This window comes from Pogona vitticeps, chromosome 1 (assembly GCF_051106095.1).
Source record: "Pogona vitticeps strain Pit_001003342236 chromosome 1, PviZW2.1, whole genome shotgun sequence".
Lineage (NCBI taxonomy): Eukaryota > Metazoa > Chordata > Lepidosauria > Squamata > Agamidae > Pogona > Pogona vitticeps.
The window spans coordinates 347,386,802-347,395,705 of record NC_135783.1 but is presented as its reverse complement, the minus strand read 5'-3'; positions in this window follow the sequence as shown (position 1 = coordinate 347,395,705).

Here is an 8,904-nt window from a genome sequence, read left to right as displayed (position 1 = left end):
TCTTCTCAGGACTGGGCACAGTTTTCTCTGTGCTTTCCTCCAATGACCACATTTTATCGGATGCTTCTGAAGCCAAACTATAAGGTGTAACTTCTGAAATGCAAGACTTGTCTGGTCTGAGAACTGAGGGGAATGTTGGGCAAAAAGTCTTCCCTAATCACAAGTAAGGGCAGGACACACTAAGGACAGGTTACACTTCTCATCAGTATCTGGTTGGCTGCTATGAGAACAGAACACAAGCTTTCGTCAACCTTTTGAGAATGAAGACTTCCACTGCTCATTGGCAGTCCCATGCATTCCTCTTCAATGTAACTTTCCAAACTCTGTAGGTGGGCCTCTGCAAGCCTGTTCCATTAAATCAGGGCTAGGGAAATACATTACCCTTCAGTTGTAGTTGGACTATACTGTAACTCCCATCAGTGTGGCCAGTCCAGCCGATGGTGCAGAATGCTGGAATTGCCATCTAACCAATATTAGTCAATTAGCCCAATGTACACAGTATCCCCTTCACGGATTGCTGCCTTGTTGTGTTAGGAAAGTGTGAAGGCAAGAGGAGAAGGGGACGACAGAGGATGAGATGGTTGGACAGTGTCACCGAAATGACCAACATGAATTTGATCGAACTCCGGGAGGCAGTGGAAGATAGGAGGGCCTGGTGTACTCTTGTCCGTGGGGTCACAAAGAGTCAGACACAACTTAATGACTAAACAACAACAGGCTACAGAAAGCCAGATTTAGGCTGAATAGCAGGGAAAATGTTTTAACTGTTAGAGCAGTATGACAATGGAACCAGTTACCTCGAGAGGTGGTGAGCACTCCAACGCTGGAGCCATTCAAGAGAAAATTGGACAACCCTCTGTCAGATCTCCTTTGATTTGTATTCTCGCATTGAGCAGGGGGTTGAACTCGATGCCCTCATGAGCCCCTTCCGACTGAATTCTTCTATGATTCTATGACTGTTTCGGTTTGTTTTTTAACTGGATGAAAGGGGGAAAGGCAATCATGAGGTTGTGTATCTGTGGGGACAAAACAATATGACCGATCGAGAGAGTTATGCACCTTGACACAGGAGGAACAGCACACAATAGTCTGCCTCAGGCAGCAAAATGTCTTAGGCCAATGTTTTGCTGGCCATCACTGCTATAATTTAAACAGAAACCTCTCCCCCTAATGCAGAAGATTTTGTCCAGATAACTTTTGCTCCGGTGCCACCCGAGAGGCCTTCCAGGGAGGTTTAGTCTCACTGCTTGTTGACTCTACAGGTCTGATAGATCTAATTTGGTTTTTTGTATAGTTATTATGTTCAGTTGTTTTTTTTAAGAAGTGTTGTCAGTTGTTTCATTGTGTTGTGAACCACCCAGAGTGGCCTTGCTAGCCAGATGGGCAGTACAGAAGTTGAAGGAAGGAAGGAAGGAAGGAAGGAAGGAAGGAAGGAAGGAAGGAAGGAAGGAAGGAAGGAAGGAAGGAAGGAAGGAAGGAAGGAAGGAAGGAAGGAAGGAAGGAAGGAAGGAAGGAAGGAAGGAAGAAAGAAAGAAAGAAAGAAAGAAAGAAAGAAAGAAAGAAAGAAAGAAAGAAAGAAAGAAAGAAAGAAAGAAAGAAAGAAAGAAGGTGCTTCCCAAAGAACTACACCTCCCAGGAAGATCTAGAACTCCCAGGTGGCACTGGCGAAGCTTCTTTGTTTTTGAAAGTAAAGATGGGCTGGAAAAGGTACTGATGGAAATAAGTACGGCTGGTTTGTAGGCTTGTGTTTGTGGGTTGCACCGCCCAGAATTCTGCTCAGGGAATTCGTGGAGAATTCTGAGAGCTGCAGTTTTTTTAAAAAAAGATGTTCCGTTCCTAATGGCAAGAGGCCAGCCTTTAAAACGCCTGCCAGGCTGCCTGTGTTTGCTTTCTGTTGTCTGACAAGTTGGGATCACATCGCTCTTTCTACCTGTCCTTCACAGGGTCTGCGACGCTCCCAAGGTGACATTCTTCCCTGTAGCTGAGCCAAGACTAAATCGCACGAGCCTTTAAGCCAAATGACATGGCTCTCTTCTGATGGGCCAAACAGCTTTGCCACTCATTATGCAGTCTTTTAACATCCCCTTGTGAAGTATGGTTTCCTGAAGGAGCTGAAATGATTTGTGGGTGGAAAGGGAAAGCGGAGACTCGGAACTGCCTGTCCCTCATCCATTGTGTGTGTCAGGAATCTTTTATCCAGCTTACCTTCATGGATGAAAAGGGCACAAGACATCAGAAGAAAAGGAGAAACACGCATTTCTCAGACTTGAATTTTGGATACAGCTATTGCTTTGTGAGAGTGGAGCCCATGTGGAACCGCACACCAGTGTTCCACCTCTAGATTAGATAAAGAGAAAGTACTTTTTCCATAGTATGGTAGAAGACAAGAACACTTGGAAGTAATTCAGGAGAAATACATTACTAGTAATTAATTCCTTTCTTGCACTGTTATTTTACAATGGTAATGTAATGAGAGAACTTCACCCAATTTGTAGTGTACCTACAACATTTAGTCACTTCCGCAGTAGTTAAAAAGTTACTTTTTGGACTTCAGCTCCAAAATCTGCTAGCCATCATAACTAATGAGTTAATTAGGGTAATCACAGGCTTCTGGAAGAAACAGTTAAAAACACACACCTTTTTAAAAAGTTCTGCTTTTATGATTACATGTTGTGTGTGTGTGTCTTTGGAGTCAGGTGCAGCATCTGTACTTTAAAAACACACACTACAAACATATTGCTCAAGGGAGCAGCATGACACCTGCCATTTTGTTTACCCACAATGCCCCAGTGTCCTTGTGCCGCAAGACATTGTGGGCAATTAGAATGGGAGGAAGCTCACAGAGCCAACTGTGTGGCTCAGTGGTAGGACCTGCCATGAAGGTAAGGTAAAGGTTCCCCTTGACAATTTTTGCCCAGTCGTGTTCGACTCTAGGGGGCGGTGCTCATCCCCGTTTTCAAGCCATAGAGCCAGCGTTTTGTCCGAAGACAATCTTCCGTGGTCACATGGCCAGTGCGACTTAGACACGGAACGCTGTTACCTTCCCACCGAAGTGGTCCCTATTGATCTACTCGCATTTGCATGCTTTCGAACCGCTAGGTTGGCGGGAGCTGGGACAAGCGACGGGCGCTCACTCCGTTGCGTGGATTCGATCTTACGACTGCTGGTCTTCTGACCCTGCAGCACAGGCTTCTGCGGTTTAGCCCACAGCGCCACCACGTCCCCTAGGACCTGCCATGAAACGGAAGCCTTATTGTTGCCAAGGGTGCCAGGAGCTGACGCCGGTTCTACAGTAGGTGCATGGCTGGCTGATAAGCTTTGGAACTCATCCCCATGGAGTTCTCTCGTTGCCTCTCTAGCCATGAAAATCACAAACAAGCTCTGTGGTTAGTGAGAGCACCTTTGTCATGTGAGGGTCTGTGATGTATCTGTGTAAGGATTGGGGCCCTTAAGCCCCTGCCTTTTTCATGGGCTCACCCTCCATTCTGTTTCCTGGCTCCCCTTAAAATTGTGGGACCACCTTCTAGAGATCCAGTCCAAACAGTGCGCACATCAACTTGAATGGCTGGCCCACCTCCACCCCCCCCAACAACCCCATTCAAGAAAAATAAAAGAAATTGAGAATCTACCCTTACACTACATAGAGACATCCAAGCCGATTGCTCACATTCTGTCACTTGTTAGAGCACTTCATAGGCACCCTTCAGTCTCGAGAGACTATGGTAACATGCTCTGAATCGAGAAGTCTCCTCTCCAGAGCATGAAGCCTGGGTAAAGGAATATGGAGAATAGGCTGTTACCCAAGCAGCAGATCCCCCCTCTCCACGTTGCTGAAATGGGCCAATGGAAAGGCAAGAGCCAATACAACTGGTTCCAGCGATGCCGCAGGAGTTGCCAGAATGACATGAACTGCCTCCCAGACTCTGGCTCCAGATTTTGCCTCAAGGTTTATTTATTTATTTATTTATTTTATTTTATTTATATCCCGCCTATCTAATCAATTAAGATTACTCTAGGCGGCTTACAACAATAAACAACAACAATACGGTTAAAATAAATTATACAAAGGAAAAGTTACGACAAGATGGGACAAAACTAAGGAAGAAAAAGGAAAGGAAGGGAAGGGTGATCAGGAGTTAATAAACGGGAAAGCCTGCCGGTACATCAAAGTTTTTAGTTGTTTTTTAAAAGTACCCAGTGAGGGAGCCGCGCGAATGTCAGGGGGAAGGTTATTCCAGAGGCGAGGAGCCACTGCCGAGAAGGCCCGATTTCTTGTATTTTCTTTCCGGGCCTCCCCCGGCGTTAGGCTCCTCAGCCTCACCTCCTGACTCGCGCGAGTGACACGGGTAGAACTTGGTGGAAATAGGCGTTCCGCCAAGTATCGAGGCCCCAAGCCGTTTAGGGCTTTATAAGTAAGCGTCAACACTTTGAAGTCGATGCGGAAACGGATGGGCAGCCAATGCAATGCGGCCAGAGTGGGCGAAATGTGTTGGTACCTTTTCACACCACTGAGTAGTCTGGCCGCCACATTCTGCACCACCTGTAATTTCCGCAGCAGCCTCAAAGGCAGCCCCACGTAGAGCGCATTACAGTGGTCTAATCTTGAGATTATGAGCGCATGCACCAACGTAGTGAGCGCCCCCACCTCGAGATAGGGCCGCAGCTGGGCTATCCGCCTAAGGTGGTAAAAGGCGGTTCGGACAACCAACGCCACCTGGGATTCCATGGTGAGCGCCGGGTCCAGATGGATCCCCAAGCTGCGGACCCCATCCTTGGCGGGGAGGGTCGCCCCCCCAAAAGTGAGGAAGTTTCCCAAACACCCGACTGTGGGAGCGCCCACCCTCAGTACCTCCGTCTTGTCCGGGTTCAGCCTCAACCCGTTCTCCTGCATCCATTGCAGTACGGTCCCCAGGCAGCGCTGAAGGGACAGAACGGCATCTCCTGTGGTAGGTGGAAAGGAGATGTACAGCTGAGTATCATCAGCATACTGATGACACCGAGCTCCACATCCCCTGATGACCCCACCCAGCGGCCTCATATAGATGTTAAATAGCATTGGGGAGATAATCGACCCCTGTGGAACCCCACAGTTGAGACTCCACGGGGCCGAGACATTCTCCCCAAGCTGTACTCTCTGGGGGCGGTCCCCCAAGAAGGAACGGAGCCAGGCCAATGCCAGGCCACCAATTCCCAACTCGGAGAGCCTCCCCAGGAGGATACCGTGGTCAATGGTATCAAAGGCCGCTGAGATATCGAGGAGGACCAGCAGGGACACGTTGCCCCTGTCGGCCTCCCTCAAAAGGTCATCGCACAGGGCGACCAATGCCGTTTCTGTACCATGGCGCGGCCTGAAGCCCGACTGAAATGGATCCAGGGCATCTGTTTCATCCAGGTGCGCCTGAAGCTGGTCGGCCACCACCCTCTCAACCACCTTGCTTAGGAAAGAAACATTGGCGACGGGCCTATAGTTGCCAATCTCGTCCGCCGCCAAACTTGGTTTCTTCCTAATGGGCCTAATGAGTGTCTCCTTGAGGGCAGATGGAAATCTGCCCTCAAGGAGAGACCCATTTATTATTACAGTGGCCCATTCCGTTGTTATCGGCCTGGCCGCTTTGATTAGCCAGGCCGGGCAAGGGTCAAGGGAGGAGGTGGTGGCACGACAGCGATCAAGCGCCCTGGCCACAGTGTCAGGCGTGACTGGCTGAAAAGAATCAAAAGTTACCGGGCAAGACGGAGCGCTGGACATCTCGGCTCGACTCACTGTGTTCAAATAAGGGGAGAGGTCCCGGCGGATGGCCTCCACTTTAGATTTAAAAAATGCTGCAAATTGGTCCGGTGTAAGACTAGGGGGAGGCCCATCACCCGGGCCAATTCCGGATAGGTCGCGCACTATACGGTTAACTCCTGAAGCCTTTTCCATCAATGGATATAGCCATGAGGCAGTGGAGGTTTGAAGTCAGAGTTTTCCTTCTTCTAGATGGGCTGCCTTCCATGGCTGACAAGCCCCACCTACCAGGCCTGCTCTCGAATAGCACGGAAGTATGATCCGACCCTTAAAACTTTCCTCCCTTCCAGGTGTATGCAATGCCTAGAGCACTAGGCATGTGGTAATCAGGGATATACTGCCTCAGTACATGGAGGTTTTCCTTATCCACCGAGATTAACATCCTGTGCCTGTGCAAGGAGAGGTGGTGAAAAAGAATGAGACATGGCACAAAAGTCCAGGGGAATAGAGATATGTCATGGCAAATAGGAGTTTTAGGCTAGTATGTGGGAAATCATGTATGTTTAGAAGGCAAACGGCCCTTCCACCACAGCTGCAAATCACTGGAGGTGTTGTTACAGTGGGGTTTATCCTCTGTTAGTACTCCTGTGGGGCGCCTTGCCATGGCAACAGAGCATCTCCCTGCTAAGCACAACATAAAAATAAAAAATGCTCTCTTCGGAATGGTCTGGATGCCAAGGTACACAGGCCACTTCTGTTGCATCAGTTTGTACTTAGGAACTGTTGCCTCCACTTGGGAAAAGCAAGGTTATCCAGCAACTCAAAATGAACTCATGAAAAGAGGCTTCCAGATCTTTGGGTGGGGAGAAACGAGACCCGCCATACAGCCAAGTACAGAATTTGGGGTTGGAGACCCAACGGAGGAATCAAACTCCCAACTTCTGGCTCTGCAGCCAGAGGCCTAAACCACGGAGCTATCCAGAGGTTACTATAGAGGAGCTCAAAACACCTCTGGGATGCAATCTTACCTGAGAGTAAGCCGCATGTGACTCGGTGGCTGAAATCCAGTAGTAAGTTGCAACCAGAGTAGGCGCATTGAATTAATGGAATGTATGGAGCAGCTGACTCATCAGATCCCCATGGATCAATGAGTGTGCCTTAGTCTTTACTTGCTACTGGATTCCAGCCAGTTAGACGCCCTTCTGAGCAGACATTTGTAAGATTGTACTATTAATCAAAAAGAGACAATAACTATAGTACTGAAACAAAGCGCTGGGCCATAGAACTTGCTCCAGATAAGCATAAAACAAGCATTGCAATTCTTCCTGCAGATGGAATGGCTCTGAAGGGCCGTGCTTCTCCAACATGCTCAAACTTTCAAACCTTTTGGGAATTGCAATGTTTTGAAATTCTCAAAGTAACAGCTGGGGCATTGGATGGCTCATAGCAGCCTCCGCAAGTCGTCCAGGAGAGGCGGCCAACTCTGTAATTCCTTCTAAGTCTCGGAAGCCTTGTGTGTTTGGACTACCAATGGGGCCTTCTGGGAGATGTGAAGTGGGGCGCGATGAGTCAGCAATGACTGGACAGCAGCTTCTGGGTTCTATCTCCCTATGCTAAGGTAACCATAGGTTCTGCCATGTACAGAACTGGCAAGACTGATGCTGCCAGAAATGCCATAAGGAGCTTGTAGCCCTCTATATTTTGGCGAAGTATGTCCCATTAACCTTTACTATGAACAGTATGGGACTGATAAGAACCAAATAGCACTGGAGGGACTCACAACCTGTCCACCACATCTAAGCACACACACAAAGCTTTTGGCGATGTCAGTTCAGGCTGGCATCTTTCCCAGGCTTCCCCTGCCAGGAGACGCAAGGTATCATACCTGCCACTTCCTCTCTGTGTAGCAGGTGTTCTACCCTTGACCTCCCTGAAGAGATCAGACAACCATCTGGTGGGCGTTCCTTGATTCTCTCCAGATGTCAAGCACTGAGCAATGGCTTCCTCAACAAAGCAAAGCAAAGCAAGTGAGCTGGGTGCTCATTTTATCAACCTTGTAAGGATGGAAGGCTGAGCAAACCTTGAGCCGGCTACCTGGGATTGAACCCCAGGTCAAGGGCAGAGTTTTGGCTGCAGCACTGCACTTTAACCACTGTGCCATGAGGCTCCAAAACTAAAAGGGCACCTCCAGCAGTGTGCTGCCCTCAGTTGGGAGCCAAGTCCACCCCCCAATCTGAGGGTGGCAAGGTGTCCTGGCAGTGCCAAACTTGGATCGCAACGTGGCACTTCCCTACACCCTATTTGCTGTGGAGTCCTCGGGTCCATCAGTCAGACGTTTCTTCCCTCTTCTGGCTTGGAGATTCTGGGGATTTTTGTCCAAATAAAGAGAAATGTCCCAAGCTCTACTTCTGGCCATGTTATGGAGGGCCAACATCCTCCTCATCCCATTCATCTAACCAAGAGTCTCCTACCAGGCTAGGCCAGTTGACAGTTCCTAGGCGTGATAAGTCAGCCTATGTGGAGATGACTGGAAAAAACAGTTCTATCATCTTCTGGCTCTCTGACCAGCAGAGGTGCAAGGAGGGCAGGCCAGCTGAGGCTTTGGCCCAGGGCGCTGAAATTCAGAGAGGGTCAAAAATGGCTGCTGGAAGGACACAGCTTCTGCCCCTTAGTATTTGCTGCTTAATCGGTGCCAGTCTATCCACCTCCTCCAGCCACTCCTCCTGAGCAGAGCCTAAAAGGAATGGCGCTCAGTCCAGAACTGACACAGTCCTTGTGCGCCCAATAGCTGAGTGGTTTAGGTCAGAAGCCAGAAGTTTGGGAGTTTGATTCTCTACTATGCCTCCTTGCCAGGGGCTGGAGGCCTCCATGACCCTTCGGGCCCCTTTTCAGCTCTGCAGGTTGATGATGGTGAGGATGGTGAGGATGATCCAGCCATTATTCCGCCCGGCCTATGCCAATCTCATGGGATTCAATCTTAGCCAATAGGGTAGCACACCCCAGATACCAGCACTGCGGATGCCCTTCTCCGCCCTTTCGCACCCCACCGGTCCCCGTCTCTGCCTTCTTTGCTCTTCTTCATCCGTCCACCCACACAACTCCGTCCCCCCCCTCGCCTCACCCTCTGGTCCTCTGGCCCCCCACCCCCTTTTCCTCCGCCCAGTGAAGTATTCCAGGCC